The following is a 24,213-nucleotide window of genomic DNA, read 5'->3' on the forward strand; positions in this document are numbered from 1 at the left end:
TGCACCCGTGTCCCTGGGTTATGCGTTGCTACCTGAATAGCTTGGCTTCTCAGTACAGTATAGGATACACCAATTTCTGAATGGGTCCCTAAAGATGTGCCAACTGAGTGCCACAGATGGCAACAGCTACATCAGACCTGCAAGCCTCTTATTTATCTGTTTGCTTGTATGTTTAAAGTTACTGCCTTTGGCAAAAACAGTGCAATCATTCATTCCGTTGGAATTGCCCAATTAAGTCTCTGATCAAAGTCTGTTGAGATGCAATTATAAGCAAGAAAGCATTGAGATGGCCAACTTGGCCTCCATGAGGAGTGTGGGTTCTGACTTGAAACAAATACATGGCGAGGCTGTGATTTCAACTTGGTTTTCTCCCAAAATAAGAATGGTGTCTCACTTTTTGTAACAGTCTTCCCCCCCCAGTGAAACTTGTCATTTTTTCTGCCTGCAAGGGGGACATGATTTTGCTAGAGCAGGGTCCAGTCAAGATGCAGACATGCTATAGAGGAGCCGAGCCTGAAATGTTACTGATCTCTGGCAAGTTTGCTGTATATATATGCCAGTTCTCTTCATACCTATGGAGAGCAGGGATGCCCGGCTTCCCAGGGTATGAGCACTTATGTTTAGCCCATTCCAATAGATCACTGGAGATGGGACCTCAGTGCAGTGTCCTTAATTACATCTCTATTCCCCATTCCTCCTCTTCATCCTGCAGCCGAGAACTCACCATTACTGTAGGAATTTACAGTGGCGGCCCAGCATTAAAAACCAGCACTTGCTATTTTTACCTGTCTGTTGGGGATTGTTTTTGGAAGCAAAATGCTAAAGGCAAATAAATAAGTCAATAAGCAAAGCATTTAAATGAATGTGCAGCCATTATAACTGGTATCAGGGCAAAGGAATGCAAACAGGCCAGTCTGTGGCTTGATGCCTTTAGCTCCTGTCCCTCTTTTTGTTTTTAATTTTGAGCACAGGAAGGGGCCAGTATATGACCATATGCTTACAAAATAGTGGTTACACATCTTCCAAACAATGTTGTCACAGTAATGATATGTCATGTATGTGTCATGTTTTGTAATGCTGTGAATGTACCTTTGTGACTCCAAACCTCACTGTGTTTCCTCCTCATGTTCTTTGTCAATAGTAATAGCAATTGTTTCCAGACAATTCTGCATCTATTCTGAATAAATTGGAAATGTGATTTCACTTCATTCAGTGCCGGTGGGAAATACATATCCTGGGAAATTTGCAAGGGTATTGCAGGGAAAATGTTACGCATGTGCTTAAGCATCATTGATGTTGATCAAGTTGAGTGTGCTTCATTGATGTTGATCAAGTTGAGTGTGCTCTTAAGCCTTAGGAGCTATTGGCTCTTCCCAAGAGTTGGTCTTAATGGGGGGTTCTGAAAGAAGATGAATTGATCTCCACTTGCAAGGCTGTAAAGGCGGAAGTGCACCTTGAGGGAAGGAATAGTCAGCAGAAGTTGATGCTGATATTGCTGTGAATGTTATTGTGGTCATACTTTTTCATTTTCCAAAGAAAATATCCTTCCAGCATGATCCAGAGATTCCTTCAATTTTCAAAAGCTGGTTTTAGGGGTTTTTTTTTCTCTCCTCTTTATTTGTTTTCCCTTAATTTCCTTGTCATGTAGTTGCCTCTGCAGTTTTAAAAAGGTTTTGAAGTTAACACTACTTTGAGGCAGGGATATCTAGGCCAAAGAGGTTCGCACCTCTGGTGTGAGCGAGTTCTTGTGATTTTTGGGGAGGGAGGTCTTGTGATAAGAACATGGAGGAGCAGGGAATGAGGGCTCCTAGGTCCGGATTTCATCTCTGCGGCTTTCCCTCCTGTGAGCCTTTGGCAAATGAGAGATGAATATAACCATCCATATAACCATCTTTAAAATAGATCTCCCTTGGGTAGAGTATGGATTAATTAACATTTCAGAGGCGCTTTGAGTTCCTTTGATAGGTGTTGCAGAAATGCGGAAAGGGTTTTTTTCTTGCTAGACATGGGCTGTCTAAAGGATGGATTCTAATGATGTTGGTTTACCTCCTAAGAGCTCTTTTTCAAATAGAAGGCTATTTATCTTCTTATGTATGGACCGATATGGTGGTTTACTGCCAATTTGAACCAAATAAAATATACAGCATTTGGACCAACACTGGATTCGGTGCTTTCACATCATGAAAGCTCATGCTGATAATTTGCCAGTAGCCTCAGGACTCTGATAGTATAGTGTAGCATCTGATAGCCAGATGCTATACTGAACCTAATTTGCATCTGTATTTACATAAATGCTTTAATTAAAATTATATGCACCAACCTGAGATAGCTGAGCAGCGCTGCCTGCTATTTGTTTACATTCCCTGACAATAAAATTCTGCCTTGGCTGCTTCTTGCTGATTGTACCACTTGACAAGGCTATTTGAGGTGCTGACTAGAAACTTGACAGATTTCCAGTTAGGCTCTGCTGTGAACTGAGGAGCAACCTTAAGCTTCCAGGACCAAATCCTGCCTTTATTTTGCAGTAGAAGTGATTTGAGCATCTTGATTCTAGGGGTCAAATTTGGTCTGTGGATGCTCTAGATTTAGGGTAGTTTTATGCAGTCAAGATTTATAGCTTCTTTCAGACGATGTCTGCAGTGTCACACATGCAGAATGTGAAACCCCGCTGAGCACAGTAGAAAAACATTTTAATACAGTTTCCATCAAGAATAAAATGCCTCATCACTGTGCGTGTCTGAAAGGGGCATTACAGAGCATCTTGTAGGGCAAAGTGCTCTAAATAAAAGGGATTCTGGGGGCCTGAGTGGGATCCTGATTGTTTCAGTAGGCTCATGGCTGAGTTTGGATGAAGACAGTGGAGACTCTGGCTGAGATTTTTGCTTAGACTACACATTCAATATGGAAAATGCAAGCATATGCATATAAATTAAATCCACATTGTGCAGTTTGCCTTTGGACAGCAGAGAATGTTCTGGTTGATGTTGCTGTGCTGCTTCCCAGTTATTCAGAAGTTGTCCTAAAGTGTTGTGAAGAAAAGAAATCGGGTGGCAAAGTTATGACCAGTTTCACAGACCACTATGAAGATACACAAAGGACAGGGTAAAGAGAGACAAATGAACTACCCTGCCTGGATTTGGAGGGTTGCTCAGCTTTATTTAAAGGTGTTTATTTAGCTTGCTTTATACAAAATACTTCAAAGCCACTGTTCTCCTCACTGAGAGATTGTATGTATGTGGAGAGTTGAACTAGATGAGCTCTAAAGGCCCCTTCTGAGGCAAACTGTTCTAGGATTCTGTATAAATGTGGGCTTTACCAGTTGCTTTCTCCAGTGATCTCTGACTATATTTGCCTGGAGTAATTTCTGAATTCAGCTTAAGAGAGTCCATTCAGGTTCAACATATTCAAACATTACCCACTTTCCTGATAGTTCTATTGAAGAGGGTGAGCTGCCTCACACAGTAGGACGTGTCATGGGATGGGTGACCAAAACCTGTTTATTGAAGCCCACATGCAAGAGCACAGACACAAAGCCATGTATATTTGCTGCAAAGTGACCTCAATATTTAAATTAGGTGTTAGTGAGCAGGTGTGGGATGAGTAGCAGGGTGACCTGGTGGCGATGGGAGCCGGAGCCCACCCCAATCCCATGGGCATTGTAGCCCTGTAGCCACCATCCCAATGCAGAAATGGCAGCCACCAGTGCAGGGGTAATACACTGCTTGGCACCAGCACCACCACCATGGTGGTTTCAGCTGAGTAATGTGCACAACAAAGCTGGATTTACAAACTTGCAAAGCTGCAGCCTTAGTGTAAAATGAGGTGACATAAATATATCTGAGCTATCAGTTGTGCTTTACCTCATCCATAATAAGAGGATGAAAATACTTCCCATATTAGATTCATTGTGGTGGGGTGATACTTGAGAGGAAGGTGGGGAAGGCAGCTAAAGGAAAGCAGCCCTTGTTTTCCCCCAGTGTGAAGCAGAGGAGGGGAAAGTACTTGCTGGCTACTCAGTCCTGCTTTTTACGGGCACTAGCTGAAGCAAGGAGGGTGGGCAGAGCTTGGCTCCAATGAAGCATGAACGGAGCAAGTGAAGGGAGAGGGCCTGGGATGTGGCACACAAGGAAAAGAAGCATTCCCCAAGGGAAGTCCTGTTAGGGTGGGATATGTGTTTGTGTTGAGATCTGCTCTGTGGTTGCCTTCCCGAGCAGGGAGGTCCATCAGCCGGTTGTCCCTCCACTTTCGCCTCTGCCAGCCACGTCACATCTCCCAGCAAGGCTGGCACTAGAGCCCAGCCTTGGGAAGGAGCAGGATGGCGGCCAGCAGACAGAAACCTTGGGAATTTGGGGTTTGCAGCCAGTTTCTATGAAAGAGGTGTTGGCACCTCTGTTGGTACCAAGTTTGGCTTTCCCAAGGTGATGTCTCAATGTGTTTTGGGATGGGAGAGCAAGCCAGGGCAGGGGTTCAGCAAGCAGCCTTGCATTTGGAGGTTTCTTTCAAAAATGATTGTACATGTTTGATTTCAAATTCACTGCTAATGCTCCAAGTGTAGCAAGAGCTGCGAGCCAGCCTCTGATCAGCCTGAGCGTGTTTTAAGAATTGTGCCATTCAGAGATACCTGGAGATTTGGTCGAGAGAAGCCTGGCCTAGTTTTCCGGGGTAGCTAGCACTGAGTTTTCATTTCCCTATTTAACGTGAGCTCCCCGGTCTTATTTTTCAAGGCATTTTCTTGGAAAGGTTGCAAAGCTTCAAGCTTACGGATAATGCATGTGGGAGGAGAGAAGTTGAGGTGCAATATAGCAACAATTCTTGCAATTCTTGTGTATTAAGAACTGCACTTCAGCGGTGGATGGCGTACAGCAGGGTGGGGTGCTGGAAGGAGGGTCCTCTTGGGCAAGGAGACCCCGGTGAGCACAGCTCGCTTGTCTGCGGCTCTTTGGTTAAAGATGTGCAACGCTGGAGGCAGCATCCAGCAGCCTAGTGCAGGACTGGCACAGTGCCCCTAATGACAACAAGGCTTAATTGGGTAAAACTGTGGCAAGAAAATGTTTGGCTTTAATCGTTTGCATATCAGAAGTCTGTCAGGCTGGGGGTTTTGCTTGTGCTACACAATGGGTGCAGGGGAAATGACTACTCATCTTTCCATCCCAGCTCTGCAGGCTGGGAAAATGGAATATAAAAAGGCTGAGGGATCCTCCTGATGATCCTCTGGATCTCGAGTGTGCCAGATAGGCATCCCAGAGCCAGGAAAGCAGTGCTCGGCTTAGTCAGACCCCTCTCAGGTTCTGAATGGGAAATGCAAACGGCCCCGCTCGCCATGTGCTGGGTCCCTGTGTTTGGTCTTGCCAAAGCGGATGCCCGGCTTCCAGCAGAAGCACGCTTGCTAATCAGGCTCTTGGGTAATGTGTTGTTATTGCGAGCATCACACCACCACCAGAATATGCAAAAGCATCTCTCAGAAGTGAAAGGACTCCTGGAAACACACTGGAGAGCTGGTTCATTGACTGTTTTCGCCAAAAGTTAGAGTTCCCAAGTACTTTGGTTTTTTGGGCTGTCATCTCGATTGCAAGGAATTGTCTGAGTTGCTCTTACTACAAACTGTCAGCTGTTTGTAGGCATGCTTCTAGAAGTGTCCTTTCTCCATTTCCCACCCGTGTGTACAGGTGAAGCCAATACGAGATCTTTATCCTGTTTGCAACAAGTCATCTCCTCTGAAGACAGGATCCAGCCCTTTGTCACCCAAGACCAGTTCTTATTTATTATTTCTGTTTCAGAGCGCCTCAAGACACACATTGGGTTGATGAAACAACATAAAGCAAAGCTGAAGGCTGTGCCAAATAGTTCATACATGGAGGAAAACTTGGCAGAGAGGCAGAGAAAGGGAGGGATGAATTAATGGTAAAGCGTGCCTGAGTGGTTTTAATGTGTTTGTCAGACATTAGCTTTCCTAGATGTTGTCAGCTGTCTAAGTTTTGTACACCTAACAGCAAAGATGTTAAATAGTATTTACTGAAAACAGCAGCAGTGTGGGGAGAGGGCATTTACTTACTTTAGAAATCAATCCAGATGCTCTTTCACTGTTGGCTATACTTTATTTTATATCTGTATCTATATCTCTCTCTCTATATATATATATCTACTTTCTTGATTTGGAATCACCCAACAAAACTAATCCTTGGCTGAGATGAATGTTTGACTCAAGTTTTGATGTTCTCTCTTTCTTCTTTTTAAACTAATAAAGCCTTAGCTTTAAAGAAAAAAAAATAAAAATGATGTGGTATTTGCAGAATCAATGGAAAAGCTGACCCAGATAAAAGTGCACAAAAATTGGTTTCATGCCCTAGAACTTTTCGTGCATGCTTTTTGATGCAATGTATGTGATCCTTCAAAAAGGAGGTAACACACAGTGATCTCAGCAGCTTTGAAGAATTGTTCTGGAGGAATAACAAGGAGCACTGGAGAAAGGGGTGTGCACATGAACCTTTTTTTCCCCCTCATTAAATATATCATGAGGCATAAGGAATCAATGTCATGTTGCTGGTTTTGAGGAAGGATAGGATAAATTTTGTATGAAATCTGGTTTTGTCTGATTTTTAAAGGGTGAAAGTGCATTTCTCCTGAACAGCTCTTCACAGTAGGATGTGAATTGCATTTTATCTTCTTTGCTTCCAATCTGCTCGTACTGGAGTGAGTGGCAAAGGTGTATCCCAATAGCAGGATCCACTCTCAGAAACGTAGTTGTGCCCTGGATCCTGAATCAGGTAGAAAGATGTAAAAAGTATCTGCTGCCGTAGATGTATTCCAGTGTACATAGGACCCAGATCTTGATTCCAGTTTAGCTCTTGGGTCTGCAGGATTCAGACACACTGTCTGAATCTGTTTTGCTTTGGCTTCCAAAAACATCCCCATCCCAGGCTGTTCAGTGCTATGGACCTGGAAGCATAACACATCAGCGTTCAATGCCAACATAATCACAATGAAGGTAATAAATTGACAGGACAGATTTGTGGGACCGTGAGACTGGCAGGCTGCAAGGAGAAAGTTGTGGTCCATCCCTTTGTTAAAGTCTAGCTGGAGGGGAGGGATGGGCCCAAATCTACCGAGTCTTAACAGAACAAGCAGCTGCAGCGGCCAGGCTGTGCTGGCTATCCCCAGGATAGAGAGACAATGCCACAGAACAGCTGCTTTGTGGGGATTTCCATATGCTTTTCCGGTCCTCAGGGTTGGACGCTGTTGTTCAGTGTGCTTGGTATGTGCAGACTTTCCCCTCTCAACTGCATTTACTGGAGCATGGGGGGGACTGAAGTGTGGGCACTGGGGGCTATGTGGCTGGGGAGCAAGTACAGCAGGCAGGCACATATCCTGGGATAGGCTCCTCTCCAACAGGCTGCTTCAGGAGTTTGCAGTGAGAAAAGAGCTGAAGCTCAGCACCCACCAGGACCATGTGGTAACATATGTGTAGGGCACTCCATCAACCTTTCCTATGGTCTCTTTGTGCCTCCTTGATGACTTGCAGCTGAAAATAGGTCACTTGGTGTGAATGTAGAGGATGCTGACCCAGGTGCATATCACTTCCAGGTACGGACATATGAACGCTCCTACTGAAATAAGAGACTCGATAACACTGAACTGTGCTGGTCTTCAGAAGCGAATTAAGCACAAACACAGTTATTTGAAAGGAGCAAAGTGCTTTCTTGCTTTATATTTACACCCTGTGCTCATTTCGTTTCTTGTACCACTTTTTCACTGACGGCTGCTGTGTTTGGCAGGAATTTGCAAACACATGGGTGCTTACAGCCGAAAGTAGGAATGGTCTAAGCAGCCGGAAAAGGGAAACCCCTTCCTCTTGTATTTATTTTTATAACAGCAAAATGTAGTCGCTGCCTGGCCTTGATCAGCCTGTTTTTTTGTTTTTCCTTTTAAGTTGTCTTTTGATTTTCAGCTTGAGGGTTGAGGGAAACAAAAGAGGGAATGAATTAAGAACAGGAGAAAAGAGTGTCTGCTGTTGGGCTGGGTCATGTGGTGAGGAAATCAGGCTGAAACTGGAGAGACCAGGACAAACCTAACAGCAGTACTGGGAGGCTTTAACTTGTGTCACTCTGACAGCGGATATAAGCAGTGAACATAGTTAGTGATGTTTCTGGCTGCAGTCCAGGTTAAATAGCGTTGTGCACACATGAAGTTGTGCTGATGGGCTGCTGCTCGCTTCGCTTGCCCTATCAGCCTTAGTGACACCTCTTATAGGCAGTCTGGAATGATGACCTCCATCCTTTCCAAATTGGCACACGCATTTAGATCATGGGGCTTGATGTGGGTGAGCATGGTTTTGTATTGTTTGCTTCAGTTCTGTCTCTTGCTCTGTTGATCTTTTCCTCTATAGCACTGCTGTTGTTGTGAGTAAGGGTATTTGGAGGGGAGAGGAGGGTGTGATTCTTGGTTACGTCCTCTGGGTACAGCCTACACCACTTCCCTTCAGCGAACTTGTATGATGACACCTGGATGGATCTGAACACAGGGACTGCAATGCTGTGGGCTTGAGGAAGACAGAGTGGCTGGAAGGCTGCCCATGAGAAAGGATTAGGGATGTTGGTTGATGGCCAGCTGAGGATGAGCCAGCTTGTGCGCAGGCAGCCAGGAAGGCCAACAGCATCCTGGCCTGTATCAGCAGTAGTGTGACCAGAAGGGCCAGGGAAGTGATTGTCCCCCTGTGATCAGCACTGGTGAGGCTGCACCTCGAATCCTGTGTTCAGTTCTGGGCCCCTCTCTACAAGAAAGATACTGAGGTGCTGGAGCGGGTCTAGAGAAGGGCAATGAAGATGGTGAAGGGTGTGGAGCACAAGTATTTTGAGGAAGAGCTGAGGGAGCTGGGGTTGCTTAATCTGGAGAAAGGAGGCTCAGGACAGACCTCACTGTTCTCTCCAGCTCCCTGCAAGGAGGTTGCAGTGAGGTGGGGGTCAGTCTCTTTTCACAAGTAACAAGTGGTAGGATAGGGGGAAATGGCCTCAAGTAGCACCAGGAAATGGCCTCAAGTTGCACCAGGGGAGGTTTAGGTTGGATAGTAGGAAAAAGTTCTTCTTGAAATGGTTGTCAAGCATTGGAACAGGCTGCCCAAGGAAGTGATGGAGTCACCATCCCTGGAGGTATTTAAAAGATGAGTAGATCTCGTGCTTAGGGACATGGTTTAGCGGTGGACTTGGCAGTGTTAGATGAATGGTTGGACTTGATGATCTTACAGGTCCTTTCCAAGTAAATGATTCTATGATTCTAAGACTGGACATCCCGTGATGTTGATAATTAATTATCAGATGAACCATCCACAGCTTAGTTGTTTGAAGATAAAAGTTATTGCTGTGCATATGTCGGGCAGCAAAAGCATCCTACAGCAGTGCTATTGGAGCAACCACTGTGTTGGAAAACAGTTATCAATCATGGTTTTGACAGAGGAGGGTCTAGCAACTGTTTTCCTGTGTGCTTATTACTATGGGCAAGTAGGTAAATAAGCAGAGAGTGGCAGTCTGAAATGCAGTGTTTAAGAGGAATAAAGTGAAATAGTTCAACCCTCCTAAAAGCCAGATAAAATAATGATGAACTTTCTGTTGGCCAGAACCATACAGGACATAGCTCACTCTCTCTGGTTGAATTTTCTTTCGTGATCAAGCATTCTTCTCCTTGCTTCAAAGCCCTTGCTGCCAAAATAATATACGATACTGAGATTTCTCACCCCTCAAGAAAGCACTTTGATTTGTTGAAGGGAGCTAAGAACAGTTAAGGAAAGAATGTAGTATACCTTTCTCTGCTGACATCCACAGCTGGGGGATGTGTTGAAAAGCAAATATAATCCACTTTGAGCAATGCTTTCCCATTCTCTTTCATTTTGGTCAGTGCTCTGGTTCCCAATGAACTAAATTGAACAATGGAAACTGATGTGCAGAAAGGCTGTACAACCCGAGCTCTCATTTACTCTTATTTTGCTGTTACTTGGTCTTCACTTACGCTTCCAAATACTTCCAAAAGCAGGTGGCATTGCAAGAAGGCATTGCAAAGAGGGGTTTGATCTATTCCTGTAGCTTGTAGATGCTTTCCTGGGAGAAGCAAAGGCTGGGGAGCTGCAGAGTGCTATGGCCTTGGAGTGACTTCCGGGGACAGCCTCTGCTCACAGGTACCTGCAAATGGTGCGGGATTAAGACCTCATGCAAGTGCTTGTCACACTGCTGAGGTGGACAAGGTGACCTTTGGCAGGAACCTCCTACTCTTGTGTTTTCCAGGTTGGCGCCAGTGGTTTTCCCAGCCTGTGAGGTGGAAATATTCATCCCGGTTTCAGCTTCATTCAAAAGGCTGGAGAAAGATCCCTGAGCACCAAGTGGGGTAGGGGTTAAGTGCTGGGGATGGAGAGGGGTGAGGGATATCCCCCGACCTCTCCAAGCATCACCATCTACATGGGTTCTGTGTGCTTTCACTTCAGGGCTTTTTAGTAGCTTTCGCACTGCCTATTTAGGTATTCGATGGAATCTCTGGATTGTGTTTTGTGCTTTTGTCATAGAGATGGATTAATTTTATTAGCTTTAAAAGAGGTGTTGAAGGGAAGGATGCTCGTGAGCATGTTGCTCCCTTGCGCTAAGTCTGCCAGGTTTGGTGAATGTTTATCAAGGACCAGACCAGCAGCCAGGAGCTGATGGTGCAGTCGGGATCTGTTGGGATAACTGGGTTTTTCAGCATGTGGAGACAGACGACTTTCAGGAACACTTGTATCTGCTAATCACGCTGTAATAACAGTCTGCAATCTACGGGCTGCAAACCCCCCATTTCCGACACAGCTGTGCATATTTAATTCAATAGAAGGCATTTCTACTCTAGTGTTAGAAGTAATTCAGATAGCTAAGGTGGTAATTTTGATCATGGTAGCTTTTAGGGAAATCTAGGTATAAGGTAGGGGGAGCGGGGACATGGCGGGTGGCTGCCAGCCTTACTGTGTTCCTGCCCCACTGAACCAGCAGAGGAAAGCAGCATCCCTGGGCTCATTAGCTTAATGAAGAAAGTTTGCCCTGACCCATTGCCTGAGCCAGCACATTTTGGGCATTGGGCCAGGCAGGCCATGGGGATAGGTCAATGGCAGTGATGGGGGAGAACCACCAAAGCCTCATGGGGATGCAGAGGGTTGGCATGACCTGCCCAGCAGCGATGCTTTTGTCTGACCCCAGGGTTTAACCCACCAAGTTGGCATCTTTCAGGAAAAGAGGTGGGGAGGAGTTTGGGGTTTGTTTTGCTTCGTTTTCAGCGCAGCTGGGGAAAGCCAAGTGCTTTCAGGGCTCCCATTTCTGTCTGTAAAATGTTCTTTTGCAAAATTGATCATTTCTGTAGGTTGAGAGTCTCAAAGGAACTTTTCTGTCAAGCAGCTAAAAAGTGCCGTTATTTCTCTTCCCAGCCCTAACAGCAGCTCGAGATTTACATTTTAGCTCACTCAAGGTATCTTGGCAATCTTTTTTTGTGAGCAGTTTCGCGGCGAACCAAGCAAATGAATCCCGTTTTCAGGTGGTGCCTGCCGTGGTGTCTGGGGGGCAGAAACCGTGCGAGTGCTGATGTTTCTCAAGTTACCTACTTGAATGAAGTGTTTTAAAAAGTCTTCATTTTGCTTTGTTTTGCCATGTGTTGTTACACACAAGCAATTCCTGTGAACCAGGTGGGGTGTGGTAATTCATGAACCACCATCATCTGTTTTGTATGTGTGCAAGGACCAGCAGATACAGATCTCCCAGGCTGTTGTCCATGAGTCTGCAGGTGTTTATGTTGCATGGCTCGTGTAAGTGAGGACGTGATGTCTGCATGGATGCCCTCCTGTGGAGTGGGGAGGTCTGGTCTGAATTCACCTGACGCTGGAGTTGTGTTGCATTTCAGGGACATGATGCTTTCATGGCAAGGAGAGTTGCCTCCTCTGCCTCGAGCTGGCTTGGAGTAAGCGTGCCCCCGCAGGAGATTGCTCAAGAGCTGCCAACACAGGGATGCTCAGGACAAATAAACTTGGCAAGAGTTTTCATTAGTAATTACATACCTGTTGCAAAAAAAAAATTGCATTTCTCTATGAAATGTGGTGAGACCTCATAGCAATTTCCCAGTATATTAAAGGGGCATACAAGGATGCTGGAGAGGGGTTATTCATCAGGGGCTGTTGCAATAGGACAAAGGGTGATGGGTTTAAACTTAAACAGGGGAAGTTCAGGTTAGATATAAGGAGGAAGTTCTTTACTGTGAGCGTGGTGAGGCACTGGAATGGGTTGCCCAAGGAAGTTGTGAATGCTCCATCCCTGGTGGTGTTCAAAGCCAGGCTGAATAGGGCTTTGAGCAACCTGGCCCCATGGCAGGGGGCTGGAACTGGATGACTTTAAGGTCCTTTCCAACCCAAACCATTCTCTGATTCTGCGAGTTCACTATTGCCCAACTCCAGGCTTTCAAAAGCAGCAGATCTCCCAAAACCATTAAATTGTTTAAAAGATGTGAAATATGTATGTATATATATATATATGTATATGCATATATTACCAACTGATTTCTGAGCTGTTATGTTAAACCCAAATCGTATTCTCATAGCCACAAGGAGTAGAAACTTTTTACACGCTTTCTGAAGAGGAGTGTGTAGTGCGAGTGCACCAGCAAGGGGTTGGATTTAATAACTCTGGAGATGTCTTTCTGCTTTAGGTTTCTGAAAGCGGGGATCATCACAGAAAGTTCGCCAGCTGGGTCTTTAGGAAAAGCACCAGAAATTGTAAGGCTCATTATATAGTCCTAAGAAGCAAAAGCACCATACATACGTGTTTATTTTAATTAACTTTCTAAGCAGAGGTTAGAGATCTGCTTAGAGTTTAGAGGGGAAAGATGGGGCTGTGTTGCACTACAGGTGATTTTGTTGTTCATTTAAAGTGTTTTATCCCTGGGGGTGGTTTTGGTCCTGTTGGCAAGATGCGGGGTCACTTTTGCATGCTGGACACAGCACTGAAAAAGCAGGATTTCAGGTAGTGGTTTTGGTATCAGATAACTAGACTAAGTCCATTAAATACAGGAACAAGTGGGCTCCAGGCTTGCAGCCTACAATGGGAGAATGGAGGATTTGACCCGAAAGAGGGAGGAAGGGCAGCAGAAGGTGGCCGGCTGAGTCCAAAAGCTTTGGAGGTGTGAATAGCACAAAATCAGCAGCTATCCCGTATGTTTATTGCTCTTTTGCAATTCAGTGAAACTGGCAGTTTTTTGCCTTACTCTGAGATGGAGCAAAGCGAGAAGCAGCTTCCCTTTTATCTATGAATAAACATGCAGCTTTTTCTATTCTAAGCGCTTAAAAGATGGTTTTGGTTGTGTAACAGCTCCTGGCCTCCCAGCTCCTCTACTAGCCATGATGTTCTTTCAGGAAATCAAGTTGTATCTTCTTTTGAAAAGAGCCAAAAAACACCCTCCTATACCTGCTGGGAAGGAGCAAAAGACTCCAGGGAAGGAAATTGGGAAGGAATCTGCCCTTCCTCCGGCCAGATAACAAGAGCCTGGAGTTTCACACTCAGGTATTTCAGCTTGAGATGAAAATGTAGGTTGTGCTCTTGGTGCTGCAGAAGCAATTGATAAGCTTCTGCCTCTTTTCTTGAGGAACTAGCAGGACGTTTTGCTGTATTTTACTCAGAGAGGTCCCATGACCATTTATTTTCTCTTTGCTCTTTGCAGACCTGCAGGCACGGTGTTCTCAGGTGTGAAAGGTGAAATATTTTGTATCAGTTCTGCAGTTGCCATTGCTGAAGCTAAACTTTCCTCTCCCATTTCTTTAGGGAAAAAATGAGGAAAGCCGCCTTTAGCTCTGGGAAGCAGCAGGTGAGTCCCTTTAAGGAGGAGAAAGGCAATTTGGATGGCATTTTGTCCAAGTTCCCAGTAGTCAAACAGAGCTTGTTCTCTGCAGCAGCAGATGTTTTGTGGGTATTTCCAGTCCAAACCACAGCAGCGGTATCTTAGGACATCAGTGTGCGAGTGCTCTCCACTGTCTGCTTCGCCTAAGAAATGTGGATTCTTTTTTCCCCAGGAGGCCCCAAGGTTTGTTGTGTTCCTGTAACAGGGCTGGAGGACCAGCTCTTTCAGATTCTGCTTCTGTCAGTGGTGGTCAGTGGGAAAGGGAATCACTGCAGTTCCTGTCAGTCGGCATTCCTGGGTGCTGGCGAAAAGGACAACATTGCCAGTCAGAGAGTGGAAGAGATGTCTGCTATTTTCACCTCTATTTTTCCCCCAACTTACATAGTTTTCCCCTATTTGTAGGTATCAGAAGTTCTGCTCGCCTTCAGAGAGGTATAAGTACTGAGGTTCCTGGGATGTAAGAAATACAGTGCTGTGAGTAGCTTTTTTCCCCTATTTTCACTTAAATGAGAAACACAAGCTCACTTGAACAGAAGGAAGATCTTTTTCTTAATTTCTTTTCCCTTTTTTTAAGACATTTTAAGAAATGTTTACAGCAAGCAAATCCAGTCTTTTGGAACCAGTTGTGTGCCTTTGGCATCTCTTCACAAGCCACAAAATAAAGTCAGCATTGTGTTACCACATAGGCTGAATAATTATCTCGCTGCAGATATGAACCACATGAATGCATTTAACTGAGAATATGGTCAGCAGAATGGACCATTAGCACCATCTGAAGCTTGTTTGTTGTTTCCAAGCTTTACCAGCCATTGAGAAACAAAATCTTGCTGGAGAGTTGATGGAAGGCATTCCTTGGGAAGAAAGTCTGTGAGGGGAGAAGAGCACAGATTGGCTGTGAGGTTTGGTTTTGTGTGCGTGCACACCACCCTACCCGTCATCAAAACAGAAAGCTATCCAATACTTAGCTCTTCCCTGATGTGATAAAGTAACATTGGAGGAACTTTACAGCACGGGAGACACCTGCGTGCTTGGCTCCCTCCCTTGCTCCAAAGCAGCTTGGCCAGAAACTTTACATACAAATGTATAAATATAAAAGTGTGCATATAAATGTATAAATACAGAAGTGTACATTTAAGGAGCAGCTTCACCATGGTGTTTTCCATTGCTAAAGGTCTGGGCTGTGATTTCCCAGCAGCTGTGGCTGGTTTGCAGCTCTTCAGGTGGATCAGCCAGGGCTTCACTAAACTAACCTGGATAGACCCTGGTTGGAGTTCTGGATGCAGCACAGCCTCCTGAAGCAGCTCTTTTGGGCTGGTGCAAGGCTGGATAACAGAGCTCCAGTTTGGATCGGAGGTTGGGATGCTATTGCTCTGGGCTTTGCTGCTTTACTGTGAGTAATTTCTTAGTAGAAGGGGCTGAATATGGGGGCGGGGGGATTGAGGTTTTTAAAATCAGCCCAACTCTCATCCCGTTTTTACCCTGTTCTATGGTGATAGAAATCTATGGTTACTTGGAAATCAGCAGAGTTTTGTTTCCATTTTTATTTCAGTGGCTTACAGCCTGTTTGCTGTTACAGCAGTACAGTTCTATTTGGGTTAGAGCAGAATAAAACCCCAAATTGAAATCAGCCTGAAAAAAGAAAGGGTTATGTTTCATTAATGGGAGAGAAACTTGAGTCAATCGGTGTTTGGTAAAGATGTGGTAGAAAGTCTTTAATAAATATGTAACAAGCATTCAGAAACTGGTAAGCAAAAAAATGAATAAGGAATCCTACTTTCAGCCTTTTGTGAAGGCAGTGAGTGTAGTTACTGGGGGAAAAGGGATGTGAAATTAGGATGATGTTTTGTATTGATCCTCCCTCACTGAAGTCCATGGTTTATATGCTCCCTTTGAATCACAAACATTTTCTCCTCACTCTTTGGTGCTTAAACTGTCACGAGACCCATTAATTGAGCTATGCGGTTTATTTTTTTTCAGTCACAAAGCATTGCACAGGATGGGCTCTGGTCTCCTTTTTACAGCTGTGTTGTTTCCGAATTGATGTGAATAGTAGATACTTATTTAGGTGAACAGAATTCAGCAGAAAGATGCCACATGTACATGTTGTGTCTCTTGAAGTATATCCGTATGCCAGAAATGCTCTTTGTTCATCTGAAAAGTGAAGTTTGCTTGTTTTTCTGTTAAAGTAGGCAGTGTTGAAATTTGGGAAGTGTTTCTGAGATCCTAGTGAATCTGTGTACTAATGTGTCCCATTGGTGGCTGCTTCCACAGAAGGAATAAACAAGAGGAGCTGCTCCTCAAAGGTGGACAGCTAGTCCCAGGTAGCTGTTGACTATGTTGTTAAGTCTAAGCAAAGCAGTGATGCTGAGGGCAGCATGCAGCCTGTGGGTGCCTCTGATACAGCTGTGTTAAGAGGGTAAGAAAGAAAGCAAGAGCGGGCTGCCTGGAAGGCTCTCCAGGTGATTTGTGTATGGTTTCAGATAGCTCTGAAATTATTGCAGCAAGATGTAGTTGTTGCTCAGCAGTGAAAGGAGACTGTAAATTCCCATCTACTTGTCTCATAATGCTCTGCCTGGTGGCAGAAGCCCGAGTGATGAACCGGGGAGTGAGAGATGGCTGCAGTGGGGTGATGCTGATCAAGAAACTCTGTCCTTAGTTGCTCAGAGAGAAACCAGAGCTGGAGGAGCTCCATTCCTGTACATCTGCTCTCTGCATCCTTTCCAAATATTGTCCTGGAAAATGTGTTAGGATCAGGTGTTCAGTGGGAGACTTGATGGCGAGAAGGAAAAGGAGGCTTGCTTGACATTTCCCTTTCTCCATTTCCTACCCAACCCCCACAGGTGAAAATTCCCTATGGCTGCTCCTGGAGGTGCTGTCCCCTGTGAGGGGTGGCAGCATGGGATGCGGCAGTAGTGTGGGGTTGGCTCCAGCTGATGACCACACAGAGGGGACCAGGACCAAGTGCTGATGTGCTGTTATGAGCAGTCAGGGATGGTGTTCCCTGGGGAGTTCCTGCTGCTTCCAGGGGGCTTGGGCACATAAATGAGCACAAAGAGGCAGAGCAGAGAGCGGCGGTGGCTTTACCTGTTAGGCTTTATCCACATCCCCTTTGTAAGGCAGCATCTCTATTCTGCTGTTTAAAAACAATATCCACTTTTTTAATGGGCAAGATCCCCCTGATGTAGTAGTCTCTGGACAGTGCAAGGCAGAGCCATCTCTTTGTGGGGGACCAAGCTTTGGGAGGATTCAGGTTGTATGTGCTTGAGGAGAAGCATCTTCAGCTGCAGCACAATGGTGTGGCTGCTCTCCCACTCTGGGACACTGTATGTGAGGACAGGTTGGTGGGTTGGCTACAGATCAGTGGGGCCTCGGTAGTGCCTGGGGCAGGCTGCAGCATTGTGCTGTGGAGGTACAGTGGGTTTAGCAGGAGAGCACAGAGGGTAGAGGAGCACTTTCCATGTGTTGGGAAAAGTAACTTGGAAAAATTAACTGGTTTGTGTCAAGGCTTCTGGATAAGGGCTGTAAAGTATAAGTGCCTATAAAGGATAAGTACCTATAAAGGTGACACTTGCTGCAGTGGGCTGTTCTCTGACAGATAAGATATAGATGGGATGGGAGCTTTAGGGTTTGGGGTTTTTTGTGCCTTGGAGCTTGAGAAGTGAATTTGCAAACATTTTCTATCAAAGCCCAGAAAGGCTCTGACAGCAGTCCTGGTCATAGTGTCCTATGAGTGCCAGTGCTACTCACAGTAGTGGCTTTGTGAACTGCAGTGGTGATGCTGCCTCCTTGCTCCTAGGTGGGGTGAGCGATTGGGCTCCAGCTGGGGCAGCCCTGTAAGGCTGAAACCATCACTTGTACTTGTCACCAGAAAAGCCACCTCTCTGAGCGCTGCACTCCTCACAAAGTCAGTGCACGTTTCCCCCGTGCTCAGCCAGGCAGCTCTCCAGCAATGCTGGACAGACTGTGCCTTATTTTTAAAAGGGAGGGGGGGGCACTGCTATGACTAAAGAATAGAGACGGGGAGGAGAGCAGGAGAAACTGAGTCAGGAGAGATGAGGCTTAGCCAAAAGCCTCCATTGCTCCCTTCATCTCAGACCTGGAAGCCAGGCTTCAGCTTTGGATCATGCCAGTGGTTCCCAGCTGGGAAGGGGTGAAATGTCTTTCATGCAACTGCAGACTCTTAGTTCATCCTGCAGCCAAGAGACAGAAGAGAGCAGGTTTTCCCAAGTGCTTAACACTGCCCAGGCTTTGGTAAGGACAGGGCTGCTGTTGCCTGGTTCTCCAGCAGCCCCAGTGTGGTGATCCTTTGGGACATTAATCCATAAACAGGAGTTGATGGTGCTTGAAGAGGCAAAAGCAGGTTTTGTTCCATTCTCCTTATTTTTGGTAGTGTCTCTTCTTCCTTTTTGTTTCCATCAAGCATGATGTCACAAATGACATCAGTCCGGTAACTGCTTGTGGTTGTCATAGTCACAGCCTGTGACACCCAAACAAAGCAGCAGGAAACCAAAGCTGGCATACAAATGCTGTAATATTCATCACATTCCTTTCGGTTAATAACTGTGTGTTAGGTACTTATTTTCCATTGGAAAAAAAAAGAGGAAGGGGAATTAAAAGCACAAAATTGAATCATTGAGGGGGAGGAAGGTTGTCCCCAGCCCTGTCTGAGCACCCAGCTGCACTTCTCCCTCCTGGTTCTGTTCCCCCAAGCCAGCGTTGCTCTGGACCTCAGTCACTTGGCTCCCTGCTGCAGCTGTTCCCATATTTGCAGACCATGTGTTGATGCCACAGCATGGATGAAAGCAATGGGGAAAGTCCCATCGCCTCTGACACAAACTGTGTCCACTGGGAAAATCCTCCCCCAAGGCTGGCAGTGCCATGCCATGGGTCAGCCAGCCTTGGCAGCTGGGTGGATGGCTGAGGTTGCCGTCCTTGGTGGTGTGTGGACAGAGTGTAGAAGGGTTTTTTCAGCTTGGGTGGGATGAGGTCTGGGGTTATTTTGTTTGGTTTAAGTCTATAAATAAGCTGTTCTGGGTGGGCAGCTGAGCTGGTGTGCGCTTGCAGGGTTTAATCTCGCAAGGTTAGAAGGCTGTGCGGAGACATCATAGAAGCCTTCCAGTATCTGAAGGGGGCCCACAAGGATGTCAGGGAGGGACTCTTCATTAGGGACTGTAGCGATAGAACAAGGGGTGAATGGATTTAAACTTAAACAGAGGGAGTTTAGGTTAGATATAAGAAAGAAGTTCTTTACTGTTAGGGTGGTGAGGCACTGGAATGGGTTGCCCAAAGGAGTGATAAATGCTCCATCCCTGGCAGTGTTCAAGGCCAGGTTGGATAGAGCCTTAGGTGACATGGTTTAGTGTGAGATGTGCCTGCCCATGGCAGGGGGGGGTGGAATGGGATGATCTTGAGGTCCTTTCCAACCCTAACCATCCTATGATTCTATGGTCTCTGGAGTTTTGCACAGTTGGCCTGATGGTAGGAAGGCACCTGCTGCAGGAGATAATTCCAATAATTAAAAACGCAATCATTTTTACAGAACTGGATCTGATGTGAGCATCACATTTGAGAGACAAGCTCTGGAGGTGGATGGTCAGGGCTCACTGGGAAGGAGCCACATAAGCTCCTTGCTGCTGCAGGCACATGGGGAGCCACCATCCTTGCGTCCCTCACCAAAACCTGCCCTTGTCCAATGTGTCCATAGGGACATACCGACCCTGAGTGCTCCAGAATGGCTTCCCCAGAATATTTGGGCACGTGATTCCTGGGCTGAGCCTGTGTAACTACGAAGCCCTGCAGGTGTGCAGAGTCCATCCAGGAGCAGAACCCAGCTTGGGGCTGTGGGTTCGGGCATTCGGTGCTGTGGCTCCTGTGGGCGCTTGCAGGGGGGTGCTCATTATATAATGGCTGGTGCTTGATTAATATGCTGTGAGTCAGAAACGCCGGGGTATTTTAGCTTTCTCTAGTTGCTATGGCAACATTATTTTAACAAATAGCTTTTTAATATTTAATTAAAACTCAGCTTTTGGCAAGCTGGAGTAGGAACTATTACAATTACTACTACAAAGGGTTAGCAGTGAAGTGTAATTCAGAGCCATGGTTTTTTGGTTGGGGTTCTTCCTCCCCCCCAAAAAAAAATTGTCAGCTTCCAAACAATAATTTTTATAAAGGTGAAAAAGAGATAAAAATCAGTAATTTATTAGTTGAGAAACCCGTGCTTGTTCCCAAGACAGAAAGCAAATGTAATGCAAATCTGCAGTTACCCTTCACAATTGAAGGTTGTTACTTCATTAATGTATAGTGCCAAGCCAGCTCTATCAGGACGGAGTGGTGTGACAGTGTTTATTAAGCACTGCTTTGTCACTGGCATTCCTTCTTGTACCTTTGCCTCCTGGGTGAGATCATTCCCATTTTGTTTGCTTCATGTTCCCTCTGTGTCAGGTTGGATGCTTGGATGCTTTTCACTCACCAGCTTGTCGAGGAGGCTGGTGCTGTGTCCGGATCAGGCTCTGGACTGGTTCCTAGTCTTTTTTTAGGTGAGCTCCTCTGTTCCCTGATTCTGCAGTGGAAACAAGTGAGCAGAGATCTCTGTCTCCAGAGAAAAATAAATATTTAACAGCTCTCTTTGTAAATACCCTTTATTTGTAGAGCAGTTGCAGGTTCTATTGTGCTTAGTAAGCGAGGATGCTTTTTATGCAAGAATCGTGCCTTGAGGGACTTGGTGGATACTTAATGTCATGTGTGATATAATAATGAAGTAAATGTGTCGCTCTCATGGGATTCCCTCCCAGCCGCTATTTTCTGTGATTAATTCACTATTGCACACTTAATCTCTATTCACATCACATTCCTTAATATCATATTGAAACCTTGTTTGGAAGGTAACACCTTTATTTCCTAAGAGGAAGGCTGTTGAATGTTTGTCTTATGCAGAGGAGTCCGAGACTATAGGTGTCACTATAGGCGTCTATCACGTGTCACTGTGGTTTCTTGCCAGGTCCCTGGGACTGATGCAGTTGGCCTCGTGCTCTCCCAAGGCTGGAATGGTGCTGTTATCCCGTCTTGTAAGTGGGGAAGATAGACCTAGGGAGATGGACCAGGATGTGTTTCACCCCAGCTCTTTCTAGGTTAAGCAGTTATTCTATAGTAGCTGTGTAACCACTTCTGGCATCAGTTCAGAGACTGCATCTCTTGCGGAGATGTTGCATCCTGCTTTAGGACAAATGTTTGAAGCAGGTTGCAGGCATAACCCTCAGTTGTCCATCTCTTCCTCAGTCACTCTGAGCCATAAACTAGACGGTGAAAATTAGGTGAGAGAAGTACCGTCCTGCCCCCGAGATCTTTTGTACCTATTTCTACAAGTGGTCCAAGCTGAAGGATGTCTTCACTCGTTACAGTGCTCTGATCATGCAGTGTTGGGTCCTCCTTCCAAAGCAGCACAGCCAGTTTCTGCCACATGTGGCTGACAGGTTGGCATTTGGGATTAAACAGCTCAGAAGGAGATGGAAACCCAGTCCCCAGGCATATTAACTAAGGTGCAAGAGATTTACCCAAACTCCTCCTGCAAGCCAGGAAGAAAGCTAGCCTTAGTCTTTCTTTCTATTTATGCTGACGGTGTGCTGTTGCAACTGAAATTATAGTGATAATATTATTGCTGCAGTAATACTGCAAACAGGATGGGTGTGTTAGGCAGTTCTCCAAAGCATTCTTCTGAGTTACATCCTATGCTTCTTAGTGCAGTAAGTTTTTTGATCTCTGTTTAAACCCTTTTGCCAGCTGATGGCAACCTCAAGGAGTCCAAAGGCAATCTCAGGATGTGATGGGAGCAGAGTCTCTGGGTGGATAATGGCAACCATAGAGCAGCACGTTCTTGGAGCCACCCATGTCAGTGGCTGGTTCTCAGTAGGTCTGGGAAGGTCCTACCAGCAAAGAACTGAAAGGCACTGCAGAAACGAAATTGGACTGATTTGATAGTGGACGTGGGTCTCCATGAGGCTTGCAGGCCAGGCCAGGCTCTGCAGACGGGTGGCATGAGGTCCTGCCGTGCCGGAGGGGCAGCGTGAGGGACGGCAGTGACTATTGTGGGGGAAGCTGAGGAGCAGATGGATGAAGCTGGCATTGCTGGTGGAGCGGAGGAGGCGAGTGCTGCGACGTTAACAAATGCCATCAGGCAACTGCGGAGGGACAAGGGGGGCTGAGAGGTTTGAACCAAACACTGACCAAGGGGAGGTATTCCCTGGGAGGAGGTCGAAAGGGTTTGGTGACGGTGACTAGAGTGGGTAGGGGTCTGAGCAGTGATGCTTTTGAATATCGTAGGGTGAATGGTTAAGTAGCTGAAATGGGAACTATGGTGAGAAGGCAGAGAAATAACATTTCTACTTGGAATTTTCATCTTGTGGCCGTATTTTGGAAAGGATACAGAGAAAAATGCTGCAGGATAGCGATCCTGCTTGGGCTAAGTGCTGGGGTGTAAGAGAAATGTTCCTGGGTTATGGGTGACAGAGCTGTGGCCCACAGCCCAAATCCTTACAGTAGAGCAGATGGGAAAACAGGGAAGGTCAGGAGCACAGCCATCTCCAAGTGGTGGGGGCACATAGGAGAGCAGTGGGCTCCTCGGGAGGGATGGCTGTGCCAGGAGCCTGTGTGGTGGACCAGACCCAGCACTGAGTGATTCAGGGAATTCCTGATGCATATTGCTTGAGTGCCACGGTGGGTGGTAGGTTTGTATGGTCAGATCTACCCTGGAAAACCATTCCCAAAGAGAGAAATCAGGTCCTGAGGTGTGTGTGTGCGGGGGGTGGTGAAACAGAAGAGCCTATGTTTTTGTTTGGGTAGACGTGTACTGGAGTCATACTGGAAAAGCTGAAATGCGTTTTGCAAAGGGAAATAAAAGCTCCAGTGCAGACACAGGCTGGTGTAAAAGAGTTTACCTGCTGCTCCCCAGCTCAGCCTCTCTGTATGGGTGTAATGTGCTATATGGATTTCCAGTTTACAGTGATTTGGGCCTGGCACATCCCCTGGAGAGGCACACTCTGGCAGGTCTGACTTTCCCACCCCTGAGGTTAAGGGTGGATCCAAGCTGGCAAAAAGCCCTGCGTGAGAGCAAAGGGCACATCTCTCCCAAGCGAGTGTTCAGAGATGTTGCAGAAACAAGGACTCCCCTAAATGAAGCCTGAGGGCCTTTTGGTCGGTTGGTTTGTTGGGTTTGGTTTTTTCTATGGAGGTTTGGGATCCATGCAGGCACCTGGTATTGCAAGTCAGTGATCTGTCCCAAATCCCCCTGTAATCAAGCATGGGGTCTCTTCCCTTCACCCAGACTCTCACCCCCTACTTTTCAAGCTAACCCAGGCTTTGCTAGCTTTCCTCTTTACTGGTCCCAGCTGATTTAAAACACACACTGCTACTTCCATGTCTGCCTGGTAAACCAGACCATGAAAGGACAGGAAAGTCAGGTGAATGGAGAGAGATCGAAAGCAACAATAATTGCAGGGAACTTTTCTGGAGCTTCCCATTTCCACCTGTCCCAGACCTTTCTTTTATCTTCTGTGCTGTCGGTAGGTTTTGGTAGTGTTGTCTTCTCAGTGGCTGTGTGCTCGCTAGGGTGCCTGTTGGAAAATCAGGAAGGCTGATACCCTGAAAGCAGGAGTGCTTGAAACCTGTGAGTCTGCTCGTGTGCTGAAAACCTGCTCCTGTCTCCTAACCCAGCAAATACAGAGAGGGGTGAGCGTCATGTGCTTTACATCACAAATAGTTTCATGCAATGCAGCCTGATACTTACATGGGTAATGTGTGCTTATCCCAGTTTTGCTGTTGCTGCACTTAGGGAAGAGCATCGCATAGGCACTGAGCGCAGTAGTGTTCTCTGAATTGTCTTGATTTTCACTGTCAACGTTAATCATGACTCGGGTATAAACAATCTGGCGTGTTTCCTGTCTGCACTTCTCCAAGCATGGTCTTCTGCTTGCATGCCTCAAAGACAGACTGTAACTGTGTTTGCTGCACTCTGCAGTCCAGCCAGGCTTGCTATGGATGAGTCAAACCCTGCAGCACTCAGGGCTCTTGGTTTCAGATGTTGCTGTGAGTGTGTAGGAAGGGTGAGGAGCAAGTGCAGTGCTCAGGGTCTACTACAGGAGACTTGAGCTCCGGTATGATAGAGAATGGTCTTACATTTATTGTTACTGCTTGTTATTGGTAATAGATGTATATGTTACTGTAAGGGTGGTGAAGCACTGGAATGGGCTGCCCAGGGAAGTTGTGAATGCTCCATTCCTGGTGGTGTTCAAGGCTAGGTTGGACAGAGCCTTGGGTGACATGGTTTAGTGTGAGGTGTCCCTG

The 24,213-nt window shown here is 46.1% G+C and overlaps 1 protein-coding gene across 7 annotated transcripts in view; it reads left to right on the forward strand.

The window, feature by feature from the left end:
- ZHX2 (zinc fingers and homeoboxes 2) overlaps nucleotides 1-24,213 on the forward strand; it is a 74,321-nt gene that overhangs the window by 16,863 nt on the left and 33,245 nt on the right. For 4 of the 7 annotated variants that reach the window (XR_010610278.1, XR_010610279.1, XM_065668885.1 and 1 more), the window contains exon 2: nucleotides 14,281-14,352. The exons of 1 other annotated variant lie outside the window; for it this stretch is intronic. The gene's annotated coding sequence lies outside the window, so the exon portion shown is untranslated. Of the gene's footprint in view, nucleotides 1-13,826; nucleotides 13,846-14,280; nucleotides 14,353-15,153; nucleotides 15,269-24,213 lie in introns of those variants that run through there. 2 more of the 7 variants (XM_065668883.1, XM_065668886.1) reach the window with 2 other exon arrangements.

This window comes from Lathamus discolor, chromosome 2 (genome assembly GCF_037157495.1).
Source record: "Lathamus discolor isolate bLatDis1 chromosome 2, bLatDis1.hap1, whole genome shotgun sequence".
Lineage (NCBI taxonomy): Eukaryota > Metazoa > Chordata > Aves > Psittaciformes > Psittacidae > Lathamus > Lathamus discolor.